Below are 15908 nucleotides of genomic sequence, written 5' to 3'. Positions count from 1 at the left end.
TTGTAGACAATTATACAGCACCTGAGGTAACAAACACATCTCGAGCCACATTGGGCACTACATTATTTATGCCAACTCAGTGCCTCGCTCTTTACTACTGTGTACCAATCTTGTCGTCCAACTGCAAAACACTGGGCCACAACAAGTTTCCGCGTCTCCATTGCACTGCGCATACTACGAAACGCTCCCCAAACTTGGCACTCACCCTCGCAGCCGACTTTTCCGACTTTCCACGACGCTCACGCAACGCTCACGCTAGTGACAGCATTATTTATAGTTCGACGTCGCGCCAAAGCGAATGAGCACAATTCGCCTACGGCTTAGGCCGCCCTCCTAGTGTGGGCTCGGTGTCTGCAGGCAGCGAGGGTCTGCAAGCTTCCTGTGTTCGCACCTATGTCACCTGTGCTTGCTTGTCAGAGACAGACTATCGCAAAACATACAACTCACTCCATGAATTGATTGCTACGGCATCTGTTATCAGCAGTCACAACTAACAACACCAGTAGCAGCTGACTGCACGCAAAGAATAGGAATGTGCAGTGGGATTTACGTGAACTCGGCGCAAGCTTGTATCTTCCTAGACACATCTGCTGGCTGTGAAGTATTCCACTTGCATATCAAGGTGCGCATGTAGGTGTGTTAAAAATTCTGGAGGCACTGGGTATTGATCCCAGCACCTCTCGCATACTAAGCGAGCGCTCTACCATCTGAGCTACGCCCGCCCACCCGAAGACTAATGGTGCTACATACAGCCATATAGACGACACAGACCCTTGCACTCCCATTATTCAGCAGACAAACACTACTCTCTATGTATCCGTTAGGGTGTCTTTCAGGTTTCGTGCATTCTGTATCGAATCGTAGTTGGCCAAAATGAAAGTGGCACGTATAACGTCGAAAATAGAATTCGGACACCGCTCTGAGTAAGACCAACGTGTTGTCCACCCTCTAGACTTCAATGAGGTTAAGCCGCGATACCTAAGACAGATCTGCACTCGATGACACCTCCATAACAGCCGGTCCCCACACTTACATCTTGCTCTCCTTACGTCAGTATACATCATATCAGTCTGTGACGCTGGCTTTGCAACATCTTGCGTGCCTTTAGGTTCGCCGCGACCAACACTTACCATGCACTGACCACAAAAAATGGAGGCGCCGCAGCTTGAACCCTGGACCTTTCACATGCCAAGCGAACGCTCTACCAACTTAGCTACGCCCCATGCACGAGCAAACTGCGCTATTCCCCATTCTTTGCGACTCAGATGCGCACGGACACGTTGGTTGGTTGGTTTGTAGCGGTGAAGGGAGCAGAGTACATAGGCGCGGACCCGTTCATATACACAAAAGTTCCAAGTAGTTTCGATGCTCTGGTATTACAAATGCAAATTCCGTCTGTTTTTAACGTCTTAAATTGAAAGAGCCGTCACAAATTGCTCCGTTTTCACTCATTGTAGACAATTATACAGCACCTGAGGTAACAAACACATCTCGAGCCACATTGGGCACTACATTATTTATGCCAACTCAGTGCCTCGCTCTTTACTACTGTGTACCAATCTTGTCGTCCAACTGCAAAACACTGGGCCACAACAAGTTTCCGCGTCTCCATTGCACTGCGCATACTACGAAACGCTCCCCAAACTTGGCACTCACCCTCGCAGCCGACTTTTCCGACTTTCCACGACGCTCACGCAACGCTCACGCTAGTGACAGCATTATTTATAGTTCGACGTCGCGCAAAAGCGAATGAGCACAATTCGCCTACGGCTTAGGCCGCCCTCCTAGTGTGGGCTCGGTGTCTGCAGGCAGCGAGGGTCTGCAAGCTTCCTGTGTTCGCACCTATGTCACCTGTGCTTGCTTGTCAGAGACAGACTATCGCAAAACATACAACTCACTCCATGAATTGATTGCTACGGCATCTGTTATCAGCAGTCACAACTAACAACACCAGTAGCAGCTTACAGCACGCAAAGAATAGGAATGTGCAGTGGGATTTACGTGAACTCGGCGCAAGCTTGTATCTTCCTAGACACATCTGCTGGCTGTGAAGTATTCCACTTGCATATCAAGGTGCGCATGTAGGTGTGTCAAAAATTCTGGAGGCACTGGGTATTGATCCCAGCACCACTCGCATACTAAGCGAGCGCTCTACCATCTGAGCTACGCCCGCCCCCCCCGAAGACTAATGGTGCTACATACAGCCATATAGACGACACAGACCCTTGCACTCCCATTATTCAGCAGACAAACACTACTCTCTATGTATCCGTTAGGGTGTCTTTCAGGTTTCGTGCATTCTGTATCGAATCGTAGTTGGCCAAAATGAAAGTGGCACGTATAACGTCGAAAATAGAATTCGGACACCGCTCTGAGTAAGACCAACGTGTTGTCCACCCTCTAGACTTCAATGAGGTTAAGCCGCGATACCTAAGACAGATCTGCACTCGATGACACCTCGATAACAGCCGGTCCCCACACTTACATCTTGCTCTCCTTACGTCAGTATACATCATATCAGTCTGTGACGCTGGCTTTGCAACATCTTGCGTGCCTTTAGGTTCGCCGCGACCAACACTTACCATGCACTGACCACAAAAAATGGAGGCGCCGCAGCTTGAACCCTGGACCTTTCACATGCCAAGCGAACGCTCTACCAACTTAGCTACGCCCCATGCACGAGCAAACTGCGCTATTCCCCATTCTTTGCGACTCAGATGCGCACGGACACGTTGGTTGGTTGGTTTGTAGCGGTGAAGGGAGCAGAGTACAAAGGCGCGGACCCGTTCATATACACAAAAGTTCCAAGTAGTTTCGATGCTCTGGTATTACAAATGCAAATTCCGTCTGTTTTTAACGTCTTAAATTGAAAGAGCCGTCACAAATTGCTCCGTTTTCACTCCTTGTCGACAATTATACAGCACCTGAGGTAACAAACACATCTCGAGCCACATTGTGCACTACATTATTTATGCCAACTCAGTGCCTCGCTCTTTACTACTGTGTACCAATCTTGTCGTCCAACTGCAAAACACTGGGCCACAACAAGTTTCCGCGTCTCCATTGCACTGCGCATACTACGAAACGCTCCCCAAACTTGGCACTCACCCTCGCAGCCGACTTTTCCGACTTTCCACGACGCTCACGCTAGTGACAGCATTATTTATAGTTCGACGTCGCGCCAAAGCGAATGAGCACAATTCGCCTACGGCTTAGGCCGCCCTCCTAGTGTGGCTGCTCGGTGTCTGCAGGCAGCGAGGGTCTGCAAGCTTCCTGTGTTCGCACCTATGTCACCTGTGCTTGCTTGTCAGAGACAGACTATCGCAAAACATACAACTCACTCCATGAATTGATTGCTACGGCATCTGTTATCAGCAGTCACAACTAACAACACCAGTAGCAGCTGACTGCACGCAAAGAATAGGAATGTGCAGTGGGATTTACGTGAACTCGGCGCAAGCTTGTATCTTCCTAGACACATCTGCTGGCTGTGAAGTATTCCACTTGCATATTAAGGTGCGCATGTAGGTGTGTTAAAAATTCTGGAGGCACTGGGTATTGATCCCAGCACCTCTCGCATACTAAGCGAGCGCTCTACCATCTGAGCTACGCCCGCCCCCCCGAAGTCTAACGGTGCTACATACAGCCATATAGACGACACAGACCCTTGCACTCCCATCATTCAGCAGACAAACACTACTCTCTATGTATCCGTTAGGGTGTCTTTCAGGTTTCGTGCATTCTGTATCGAATCGTAGTTGGCCAAAATGAAAGTGGCACGTATAACGTCGAAAATAGAATTCGGACACCGCTCTGAGTAAGACCAACGTGTTGTCCACCCTCTAGACTTCAATGAGGTTAAGCCGCGATACCTAAGACAGATCTGCACTCGATGACACCTCCATAACAGCCGGTCCCCACACTTACATCTTGCTCTCCTTACGTCAGTATACATCATATCAGTCTGTGACGCTGGCTTTGCAACATCTTGCGTGCCTTTAGGTTCGCCGCGACCAACACTTACCATGCACTGACCACAAAAAATGGAGGCGCCGCAGCTTGAACACTGGACCTTTCACATGCCAAGCGAACGCTCTACAAACTTAGCTACGCCCCATGCACGAGCAAACTGCGCTATTCCCTATTCTTTGCGACTCAGATGCGCACGGACACGTTGGTTGGTTGGTTTGTAGCGGTGAATGGAGCACAGTACAAAGGCGCGGACCCGTTCATATACACAAAAGTTCCAAGTAGTTTCGATGCTCTGGTATTACAAATGCAAATTCCGTCTGTTTTTAACGTCTTAAATTGAAAGAGCCGTCACAAATTGCTCCGTTTTCACTCATTGTAGACAATTATACAGCACCTGAGGTAACAAACACATCTCGAGAACCATTGTGCACTACATTATTTATGCCAACTCAGTGCCTCGCTCTTTACTACTGTGTACCAATCTTGTCGTCCAACTGCAAAACACTGGGCCACAACAAGTTTCCGCGTCTCCATTGCACTGCGCATACTACGAAACGCTCCCCAAACTTGGCACTCACCCTCCCTGCCGACTTTTCCGACTTTCCACGACGCTCACGCAACGCTCACGCTAGTGACAGCATTATTTATAGTTCGACGTCGCGCCAAAGCGAATGAGCACAATTCGCCTACGGCTTAGGCCGCCCTCCTAGTGTGGCTGCTCGGTGTCTGCAGGCAGCGAGGGTCTGCAAGCTTCCTGTGTTCGCTCCTATGTCACCTGTGCTTGCTTGTCAGAGACAGACTATCGCAAAACATACAACTCACTCCATGAATTGATTGCTACTTGATCTGTTATCAGCAGTCACAACTAACAACACCAGTAGCAGCTGACTGCACGCAAAGAATAGGAATGTGCAGTGGGATTTACGTGAACTCGGCGCAAGCTTGTATCTTCCTAGACACATCTGCTGGCTGTGAAGTATTCCACTTGCATATCAAGGTGCGCATGTAGGTGTGTTATAAATCCTGCAGGCACTGAGTATTGATCCCAGTACCTCTCGCATACTAAGCGAGCGCTCTACCATCTGAGCTACGCCCGCCCCCCCGAAGACTAATGGTGCTACATACAGCCATATAGACGACACAGACCCTTGCACTCCCATTATTCAGCAGACAAACACTACTCTCTATGTATCTGTTAGGGTGTCTTTCAGGTTTCGTGCATTCTGTATCGAATCGTAGTTGCCAAAATGAAAGTGGCACGTATAACGTGAAAATAGAATTCGGACACCGCTCTGAGTAAGACCAACGTGTTGTCCACCCTCTAGACTTCAATGAGGTTAAGCCGCGATACCTAGGACAGATCTGCACTCGATGACACCTCGATAACAGCCGGTCCCCACACTTACATCTTGCTCTCCTTACGTCAGTATACATCATATCAGTCTGTGACGCTGGCTTTGCAACATCTTGCGTGCCTTTAGGTTCGCCGCGACCAACACTTACCATGCACTGACCACAAAAAATGGAGGCGCCGCAGCTTGAACCCTGGACCTTTCACATGCCGAGCGAACGCTCTACCAACTTAGCTACGCCCCATGCACGAGCTATCTGCGCTATTCCCCATTCTTTGCGACTCAGATGCGCACGGACACGTTGGTTGGTTGGTTTGTAGCGGTGAAGGGAGCACAGTACAAAGGCGCGGACCCGTTCATATACACAAAAGTTCCAAGTAGTTTCGATGCTCTGGTATTACAAATGCAAATTCCGTCTGTTTTTAACGTCTTAAATTGAAAGAGCCGTCACAAATTGCTCCGTTTTCACTCATTGTAGACAATTATACAGCAACTGAGGTAACAAACACATCTCGAGAAACATTGTGCACTACATCATTTATGCCAACTCAGTGCCTCTCTCTTTACTACTGTGTATCAATCTTGTCGTCCAACTGCAAAACACTGGGCCAGAACAAGTTTCCGCGTCTCCATTGCACTGCGCATACTACGAAACGCTCCCCAAACTAGGCACTCACCTTCGCAGCCGACTTTTCCGACTTTCCACGACGCTCACGCAACGCTCACGCTAGTGACAGCATTATTTATAGTTCGACGTCGCGCCAAAGCGAATGAGCACAATTCGCCTACGGCTTAGGCCGCCTTCTAGTGTGGCTGCTCGGTGTCTGCAGGCAGCGAGGGTCTGCAAGCTTCCTGTGTTCGCACCTATGTCACCTGTGCTTGCTTGTCAGAGACAGACTATCGCAAAACATACAACTCACTCCATGAATTGATTGCTACGGCATCTGTTATCAGCAGTCACAACTAACAACACCAGTAGCAGCTGACTGCACGCAAAGAATAGGAATGTGCAGTGGGATTTACGTGAACTCGGCGCAAGCTTGTATCTTCCTAGACACATCTGCTGGCTGTGAAGTATTCCACTTGCATATCAAGGTGCGCATGTAGGTGTGTTAAAAATTCTGGAGGCACTGGGTATTGATCCCAGCACCTCTCGCATACTAAGCGAGCGCTCTACCATCTGAGCTACGCCCGCCCCCCCGAAGACTAATGGTGCTACATACAGCCATAGAGACGACACAGACCCTTGCACTCCCATCATTCAGCAGACAAACCCTACTCTCTATGTATCCGTTAGGGTGTCTTTCAGGTTTCGTGCATTCTGTATCGAATCGTAGTTGGCCAAAATGAAAGTGGCACGTATAACGTCGAAAATAGAATTCGGACACCGCTCTGAGTAAGACCAACGTGTTGTCCACCCTCTAGACTTCAATGAGGTTAAGCCGCGATACCTAAGACAGATCTGCACTCGATGACACCTCGATAACAGCCGGTCCCCACACTTACATCTTGCTCTCCTTACGTCAGTATACATCATATCAGTCTGTGACGCTGGCTTTGCAACATCTTGCGTGCCTTTAGGTTCGCCGCGACCAACACTTACCATGCACTGACCACAAAAAATGGAGGCGCCGCAGCTTGAACACTGGACCTTTCACATGCCAAGCGAACGCTCTACAAACTTAGCTACGCCCCATGCACGAGCAAACTGCGCTATTCCCCATTCTTTGCGACTCAGATGCGCACGGACACGTTGGTTGGTTGGTTTGTAGCGGTGAAGGGAGCAGAGTACAAAGGCGCGGACCCGTTCATATACACAAAAGTTCCAAGTAGTTTCGATGCTCTGGTATTACAAATGCAAATTCCGTCTGTTTTTAACGTCTTAAATTGAAAGAGCCGTCACAAATTGCTCCGTTTTCACTCATTGTAGACAATTATACAGCACCTGAGGTAACAAACACATCTCGAGAACCATTGTGCACTACATTATTTATGCCAACTCAGTGCCTCGCTCTTTACTACTGTGTACCAATCTTGTCGTCCAACTGCAAAACACTGGGCCACAACAAGTTTCCGCGTCTCCATTGCACTGCGCATACTACGAAACGCTCCCCAAACTTGGCACTCACCCTCGCAGCCGACTTTTCCGACTTTCCACGACGCTCACGCAACGCTCACGCTAGTGACAGCATTATTTATAGTTCGACGTCGCGCCAAAGCGAATGAGCACAATTCGCCTACGGCTTAGGCCGCCCTCCTAGTGTGGCTGCTCGGTGTCTGCAGGCAGCGAGGGTCTGCAAGCTTCCTGTGTTCGCTCCTATGTCACCTGTGCTTGCTTGTCAGAGACAGACTATCGCAAAACATACAACTCACTCCATGAATTGATTGCTACGGCATCTGTTATCAGCAGTCACAACTAACAACACCAGTAGCAGCTGACTGCACGCAAAGAATAGGAATGTGCAGTGGGATTTACGTGAACTCGGCGCAAGCTTGTATCTTCCTAGACACATCTGCTGGCTGTGAAGTATTCCACTTGCATATCAAGGTGCGCATGTAGGTGTGTTATAAATCCTGCAGGCACTGAGTATTGATCCCAGTACCTCTCGCATACTAAGCGAGCGCTCTACCATCTGAGCTACGCCCGCCCCCCCCCTGAAGACTAATGGTGCTACATACAGCCATATAGACGACACAGACCCTTGCACTCCCATTATTCAGCAGACAAACACTACTCTCTATGTATCCGTTAGGGTGTCTTTCAGGTTTCGTGCATTCTGTATCGAATCGTAGTTGCCAAAATGAAAGTGGCACGTATAACGTCGAAAATAGAATTCGGACACCGCTCTGAGTAAGACCAACGTGTTGTCCACCCTCTAGACTTCAATGAGGTTAAGCCGCGATACCTAAGACAGATCTGCACTCGATGACACCTCGATAACAGCCGGTCCCCACACTTACATCTTGCTCTCCTTACGTCAGTATACATCATATCGGTCTGTGACGCTGGCTTTGCAACATCTTGCGTGCCTTTAGGTTCGCCGCGACCAACACTTACCATGCACTGACCACAAAAAATGGAGGCGCCGCGGCTTGAACCCAGGACCTTTCACATGCCAAGCGAACGCTCTACCAACTGAGCTACGCCCCATGCACGAGCAAACTGCGCTATTCCCCATTGTTTGCGACTCAGATGCGCACGGACACGATGGTTGGTTGGTTTGTAGCGGTGAAGGGAGCAGAGTACAAAGGCGCGGACCCGTTCATATACACAAAAGTTCCAAGTAGTTTCGATGCTCTGGTATTACAAATGCAAATTCCGTCTGTTTTTAACGTCTTAAATTGAAAGAGCCGTCACAAATTGCTCCGTTTTCACTCATTGTAGACAATTATACAGCACCTGAGGTAACAAACACATCTCGAGAACCATTGTGCACTACATTATTTATGCCAACTCAGTGCCTCGCTCTTTACTACTGTGTACCAATCTTGTCGTCCAACTGCAAAACACTGGGCCACAACAAGTTTCCGCGTCTCCATTGCACTGCGCATACTACGAAACGCTCCCCAAACTTGGCACTCACCCTCGCAGCCGACTTTTCCGACTTTCCACGACGCTCACGCTAGTGACAGCATTATTTATAGTTCGACGTCGCGCCAAAGCGAATGAGTACATTTCGCCTACGGCTTAGGCCGCCCTCCTAGTGTGGCTGCTCGGTGTCTGCAGGCAGCGAGGGTCTGCAAGCTTCCTGTGTTCGCACCTATGTCACCTGTGCTTGCTTGTCAGAGACAGACTATCGCAAAACATACAACTCACTCCATGAATTGATTGCTACGGCATCTGTTATCAGCAGTCACAACTAGCAACACCAGTAGCAGCTGACTGCACGCAAAGAATAGGAATGTGCAGTGGGATTTACGTGAACTCGGCGCAAGCTTGTATCTTCCTAGACACATCTGCTGGCTGTGAAGTATTCCACTTGCATATCAAGGTGCGCATGTAGGTGTGTTAAAAATCCTGCAGGCACTGGGTATTGATCCCAGTACCTCTCGCATACTAAGCGAGCGCTTTACCATCTGAGCTACGCCCGCCCCCCCGAAGAGTAATGGTGCTACATACAGCCATATAGACGACACAGACCCTTGCACTCCCATTATTCAGCAGACAAACACTACTCTCTATGTATCCGTTAGGGTGTCTTTCAGGTTTCGTGCATTCTGTATCGAATCGTAGTTGACAAAATGAAAGTGGCACGTATAACGTCGAAAATAGAATTCGGACACCGCTCTGAGTAAGACCAACGTGTTGTCCACCCTCTAGACTTCAATGAGGTTAAGCCGCGATACCTAAGACAGATCTGCACTCGATGACACCTCGATAACAGCCGGTCCCCACACTTACATCTTGCTCTCCTTACGTCAGTATACATCATATCAGTCTGTGACGCTGGCTTTGCAACATCTTGCGTGCCTTTAGGTTCGCCGCGACCAACACTTACCATGCACTGACCACAAAAAATGGAGGCGCCGCAGCTTGAACCCTGGACCTTTCACATGCCGAGCGAACGCTCTACCAACTTAGCTACGCCCCATGCACGAGCAAACTGCGCTATTCCCCATTCTTTGCGACTCAGATGCGCACGGACACGTTGGTTGGTTGGTTTGTAGCGGTGAAGGGAGCAGAGTACAAAGGCGCGGACCCGTTCATATACACAAAAGTTCCAAGTAGTTTCGATGCTCTGGTATTACAAATGCAAATTCCGTCTGTTTTTAACGTCTTAAATTGAAAGAGCCGTCACAAATTGCTCCGTTTTCACTCATTGTAGACAATTATACAGCACCTGAGGTAACAAACACATCTCGAGCCACATTGTGCACTACATTATTTATGCCAACTCAGTGCCTCGCTCTTTACTACTGTGTACCAATCTTGTCGTCCAACTGCAAAACACTGTGCCACAACAAGTTTCCGCGTCTCCATTGCACTGCGCATACTACGAAACGCTCCCCAAACTTGGCACTCACCCTCGCAGCCGACTTTTCCGACTTTCCACGACGCTCACGCTAGTGACAGCATTATTTATAGTTCGACGTCGCGCCAAAGCGAATGAGCACAATTCGCCTACGGCTTAGGCCGCCCTCCTAGTGTGGCTGCTCGGTGTCTGCAGGCAGCGAGGGTCTGCAAGCTTCCTGTGTTCGCACCTATGCCACCTGTGCTTGCTTGTCAGAGACAGACTATCGCAAAACATACAACTCACTCCATGAATTGATTGCTACGGCATCTGTTATCAGCAGTCACAACTAACAACACCAGTAGCAGCTGACTGCACGCAAAGAATAGGAATGTGCAGTGGGATTTACGTGAACTCGGCGCAATCTTGTATCTTCCTAGACACATCTGCTGGCTGTGAAGTATTCCACTTGCATATCAAGGTGCGCATGTAGGTGTGTTAAAAATCCTGCAGGCACTGGGTATTGATCCCAGTACCTCTCGCATACTAAGCGAGCGCTCTACCATCTGAGCCCGCAAAGAATAGGAATGTGCAGTGGGATTTACGTGAACTCGGCGCAAGCTTGTATCTTCCTAGACACATCTGCTGGCTGTGAAGTATTCCACTTGCATATCAAGGTGCGCATGTAGGTGTGTTAAAAATCCTGCAGGCACTGGGTATTGATCCCAGTACCTCTCGCATACTAAGCGAGCGCTCTGCCATCTGAGTCCGCCCCGCCCCCCCCCCCCCCCCCCCCCGAAGACTAATGGTGCTACATACAGCCATATAGACGACACAGACCCTTGCACTCCCATTATTCAGCAGACAAACACTACTCTCTATGTATCCGTTAGGGTGTCTTTCAGGTTTCGTGCATTCTGTATCGAATCGTAGTTGCCAAAATGAAAGTGGCACGTATAACGTCGAAAATAGAATTCGGACACCGCTCTGAGTAAGACCAACGTGTTGTCCACCCTCTAGACTTCAATGAGGTTAAGCCGCGATACCTAAGACAGATCTGCACTCGATGACACCTCGATAACAGCCGGTCCCCACACTTACATCTTGCTCTCCTTACGTCAGTATACATCATATCAGTCTGTGACGCTGGCTTTGCAACATCTTGCGTGCCTTTAGGTTCGCCGCGACCAACACTTACCATGCACTGACCACAAAAAATGGAGGCGCCGCTGCTTGAACCCAGGACCTTTCACATGCCAAGCGAACGCTCTACCAACTGAGCTACGCCCCATGCACGAGCAAACTGCGCTATTCCCCATTGTTTGCGACTCAGATGCGCACGGACACGATGGTTGGTTGGTTTGTAGCGGTGAAGGGAGCAGAGTACAAAGGCGCGGACCCGTTCATATACACAAAAGTTCCAAGTAGTTTCGATGCTCTGGTATTACAAATGCAAATTCCGTCTGTTTTTAACGTCTTAAATTGAAAGAGCCGTCACAAATTGCTCCGTTTTCACTCATTGTAGACAATTATACAGCACCTGAGGTAACAAACACATCTCGAGAACCATTGTGCACTACATTATTTATGCCAACTCAGTGCCTCGCTCTTTACTACTGTGTACCAATCTTGTCGTCCAACTGCAAAACACTGGGCCACAACAAGTTTCCGCGTCTCCATTGCACTGCGCATACTACGAAACGCTCCCCAAACTTGGCACTCACCCTCGCAGCCGACTTTTCCGACTTTCCACGACGCTCACGCTAGTGACAGCATTATTTATAGTTCGACGTCGCGCCAAAGCGAATGAGTACATTTCGCCTACGGCTTAGGCCGCCCTCCTAGTGTGGCTGCTCGGTGTCTGCAGGCAGCGAGGGTCTGCAAGCTTCCTGTGTTCGCACCTATGTCACCTGTGCTTGCTTGTCAGAGACAGACTATCGCAAAACATACAACTCACTCCATGAATTGATTGCTACGGCATCTGTTATCAGCAGTCACAAGTAACAACACCAGTAGCAGCTTACTGCACGCAAAGAATAGGAATGTGCAGTGGGATTTACGTGAACTCGGCGCAAGCTTGTATCTTCCTAGACACATCTGCTGGCTGTGAAGTATTCCACTTGCATATCAAGGTGCGCATGTAGGTGTGTTAAAAATTCTGGAGGCACTGGGTATTGATCCCAGCACCTCTCGCATACTAAGCGAGCGCTCTACCATCTGAGCTACGCCCGCCCCCCCGAAGACTAATGGTGCTACATACAGCCATAGAGACGACACAGACCCTTGCACTCCCATCATTCAGCAGACAAACCCTACTCTCTATGTATCCGTTAGGGTGTCTTTCAGGTTTCGTGCATTCTGTATCGAATCGTAGTTGGCCAAAATGAAAGTGGCACGTATAACGTCGAAAATAGAATTCGGACACCGCTCTGAGTAAGACCAACGTGTTGTCCACCCTCTAGACTTCAATGAGGTTAAGCCGCGATACCTAAGACAGATCTGCACTCGATGACACCTCGATAACAGCCGGTCCCCACACTTACATCTTGCTCTCCTTACGTCAGTATACATCATATCAGTCTGTGACGCTGGCTTTGCAACATCTTGCGTGCCTTTAGGTTCGCCGCGACCAACACTTACCATGCACTGACCACAAAAAATGGAGGCGCCGCAGCTTGAACACTGGACCTTTCACATGCCAAGCGAACGCTCTACAAACTTAGCTACGCCCCATGCACGAGCAAACTGCGCTATTCCCCATTCTTTGCGACTCAGATGCGCACGGACACGTTGGTTGGTTGGTTTGTAGCGGTGAAGGGAGCAGAGTACAAAGGCGCGGACCCGTTCATATACACAAAAGTTCCAAGTAGTTTCGATGCTCTGGTATTACAAATGCAAATTCCGTCTGTTTTTAACGTCTTAAATTGAAAGAGCCGTCACAAATTGCTCCGTTTTCACTCATTGTAGACAATTATACAGCACCTGAGGTAACAAACACATCTCGAGAACCATTGTGCACTACATTATTTATGCCAACTCAGTGCCTCGCTCTTTACTACTGTGTACCAATCTTGTCGTCCAACTGCAAAACACTGGGCCACAACAAGTTTCCGCGTCTCCATTGCACTGCGCATACTACGAAACGCTCCCCAAACTTGGCACTCACCCTCGCAGCCGACTTTTCCGACTTTCCACGACGCTCACGCAACGCTCACGCTAGTGACAGCATTATTTATAGTTCGACGTCGCGCCAAAGCGAATGAGCACAATTCGCCTACGGCTTAGGCCGCCCTCCTAGTGTGGCTGCTCGGTGTCTGCAGGCAGCGAGGGTCTGCAAGCTTCCTGTGTTCGCTCCTATGTCACCTGTGCTTGCTTGTCAGAGACAGACTATCGCAAAACATACAACTCACTCCATGAATTGATTGCTACGGCATCTGTTATCAGCAGTCACAACTAACAACACCAGTAGCAGCTGACTGCACGCCAAGAATAGGAATGTGCAGTGGGATTTACGTGAACTCGGCGCAAGCTTGTATCTTCCTAGACACATCTGCTGGCTGTGAAGTATTCCACTTGCATATCAAGGTGCGCATGTAGGTGTGTTATAAATCCTGCAGGCACTGAGTATTGATCCCAGTACCTCTCGCATACTAAGCGAGCGCTCTACCATCTGAGCTACGCCCGCCCCCCCCCTGAAGACTAATGGTGCTACATACAGCCATATAGACGACACAGACCCTTGCACTCCCATTATTCAGCAGACAAACACTACTCTCTATGTATCCGTTAGGGTGTCTTTCAGGTTTCGTGCATTCTGTATCGAATCGTAGTTGCCAAAATGAAAGTGGCACGTATAACGTCGAAAATAGAATTCGGACACCGCTCTGAGTAAGACCAACGTGTTGTCCACCCTCTAGACTTCAATGAGGTTAAGCCGCGATACCTAAGACAGATCTGCACTCGATGACACCTCGATAACAGCCGGTCCCCACACTTACATCTTGCTCTCCTTACGTCAGTATACATCATATCGGTCTGTGACGCTGGCTTTGCAACATCTTGCGTGCCTTTAGGTTCGCCGCGACCAACACTTACCATGCACTGACCACAAAAAATGGAGGCGCCGCGGCTTGAACCCAGGACCTTTCACATGCCAAGCGAACGCTCTACCAACTGAGCTACGCCCCATGCACGAGCAAACTGCGCTATTCCCCATTGTTTGCGACTCAGATGCGCACGGACACGATGGTTGGTTGGTTTGTAGCGGTGAAGGGAGCAGAGTACAAAGGCGCGGACCCGTTCATATACACAAAAGTTCCAAGTAGTTTCGATGCTCTGGTATTACAAATGCAAATTCCGTCTGTTTTTAACGTCTTAAATTGAAAGAGCCGTCACAAATTGCTCCGTTTTCACTCATTGTAGACAATTATACAGCACCTGAGGTAACAAACACATCTCGAGAACCATTGTGCACTACATTATTTATGCCAACTCAGTGCCTCGCTCTTTACTACTGTGTACCAATCTTGTCGTCCAACTGCAAAACACTGGGCCACAACAAGTTTCCGCGTCTCCATTGCACTGCGCATACTACGAAACGCTCCCCAAACTTGGCACTCACCCTCGCAGCCGACTTTTCCGACTTTCCACGACGCTCACGCTAGTGACAGCATTATTTATAGTTCGACGTCGCGCCAAAGCGAATGAGTACATTTCGCCTACGGCTTAGGCCGCCCTCCTAGTGTGGCTGCTCGGTGTCTGCAGGCAGCGAGGGTCTGCAAGCTTCCTGTGTTCGCACCTATGTCACCTGTGCTTGCTTGTCAGAGACAGACTATCGCAAAACATACAACTCACTCCATGAATTGATTGCTACGGCATCTGTTATCAGCAGTCACAACTAGCAACACCAGGAGCAGCTGACTGCACGCAAAGAATAGGAATGTGCAGTGGGATTTACGTGAACTCGGCGCAAGCTTGTATCTTCCTAGACACATCTGCTGGCTGTGAAGTATTCCACTTGCATATCAAGGTGCGCATGTAGGTGTGTTAAAAATCCTGCAGGCACTGGGTATTGATCCCAGTACCTCTCGCATACTAAGCGAGCGCTTTACCATCTGAGCTACGCCCGCCCCCCCGAAGAGTAATGGTGCTACATACAGCCATATAGACGACACAGACCCTTGCACTCCCATTATTCAGCAGACAAACACTACTCTCTATGTATCCGTTAGGGTGTCTTTCAGGTTTCGTGCATTCTGTATCGAATCGTAGTTGCCAAAATGAAAGTGGCACGTATAACGTCGAAAATAGAATTCGGACACCGCTCTGAGTAAGACCAACGTGTTGTCCACCCTCTAGACTTCAATGAGGTTAAGCCGCGATACCTAAGACAGATCTGCACTCGATGACACCTCGATAACAGCCGGTCCCCACACTTACATCTTGCTCTCCTTACGTCAGTATACATCATATCAGTCTGTGACGCTGGCTTTGCAACATCTTGCGTGCCTTTAGGTTCGCCGCGACCAACACTTACCATGCACTGACCACAAAAAATGGAGGCGCCGCAGCTTGAACCCTGGACCTTTCACATGCCGAGCGAACGCTCTACCAACTTAGCTACGCCCCATGC

At 49.2% G+C, this 15908-nt stretch overlaps 2 non-coding genes across 2 annotated transcripts; both read right to left on the bottom strand.

Moving 5' to 3' along the window:
* Nucleotides 1-9343: 9343 nt before the first annotated feature.
* On the bottom strand, nucleotides 9344-9416 carry Trnat-agu (transfer RNA threonine (anticodon AGU)). Its single transcript has one exon. It is a non-coding gene; the product is annotated as a tRNA-Thr (tRNA).
* A 5916-nt stretch (nucleotides 9417-15332) lies between these two features.
* Nucleotides 15333-15405, bottom strand: Trnat-agu (transfer RNA threonine (anticodon AGU)). Its single transcript has one exon. It is a non-coding gene; the product is annotated as a tRNA-Thr (tRNA).
* Between the last annotated feature and the right edge of the window lie 503 nt (nucleotides 15406-15908).

Source organism: Schistocerca gregaria, chromosome 10, assembly GCF_023897955.1.
Source record: "Schistocerca gregaria isolate iqSchGreg1 chromosome 10, iqSchGreg1.2, whole genome shotgun sequence".
Classification (NCBI taxonomy): domain Eukaryota; kingdom Metazoa; phylum Arthropoda; class Insecta; order Orthoptera; family Acrididae; genus Schistocerca; species Schistocerca gregaria.
Note: the sequence above shows the minus strand (reverse complement) of the source record. Positions and strands in the feature narration are given on the sequence as shown.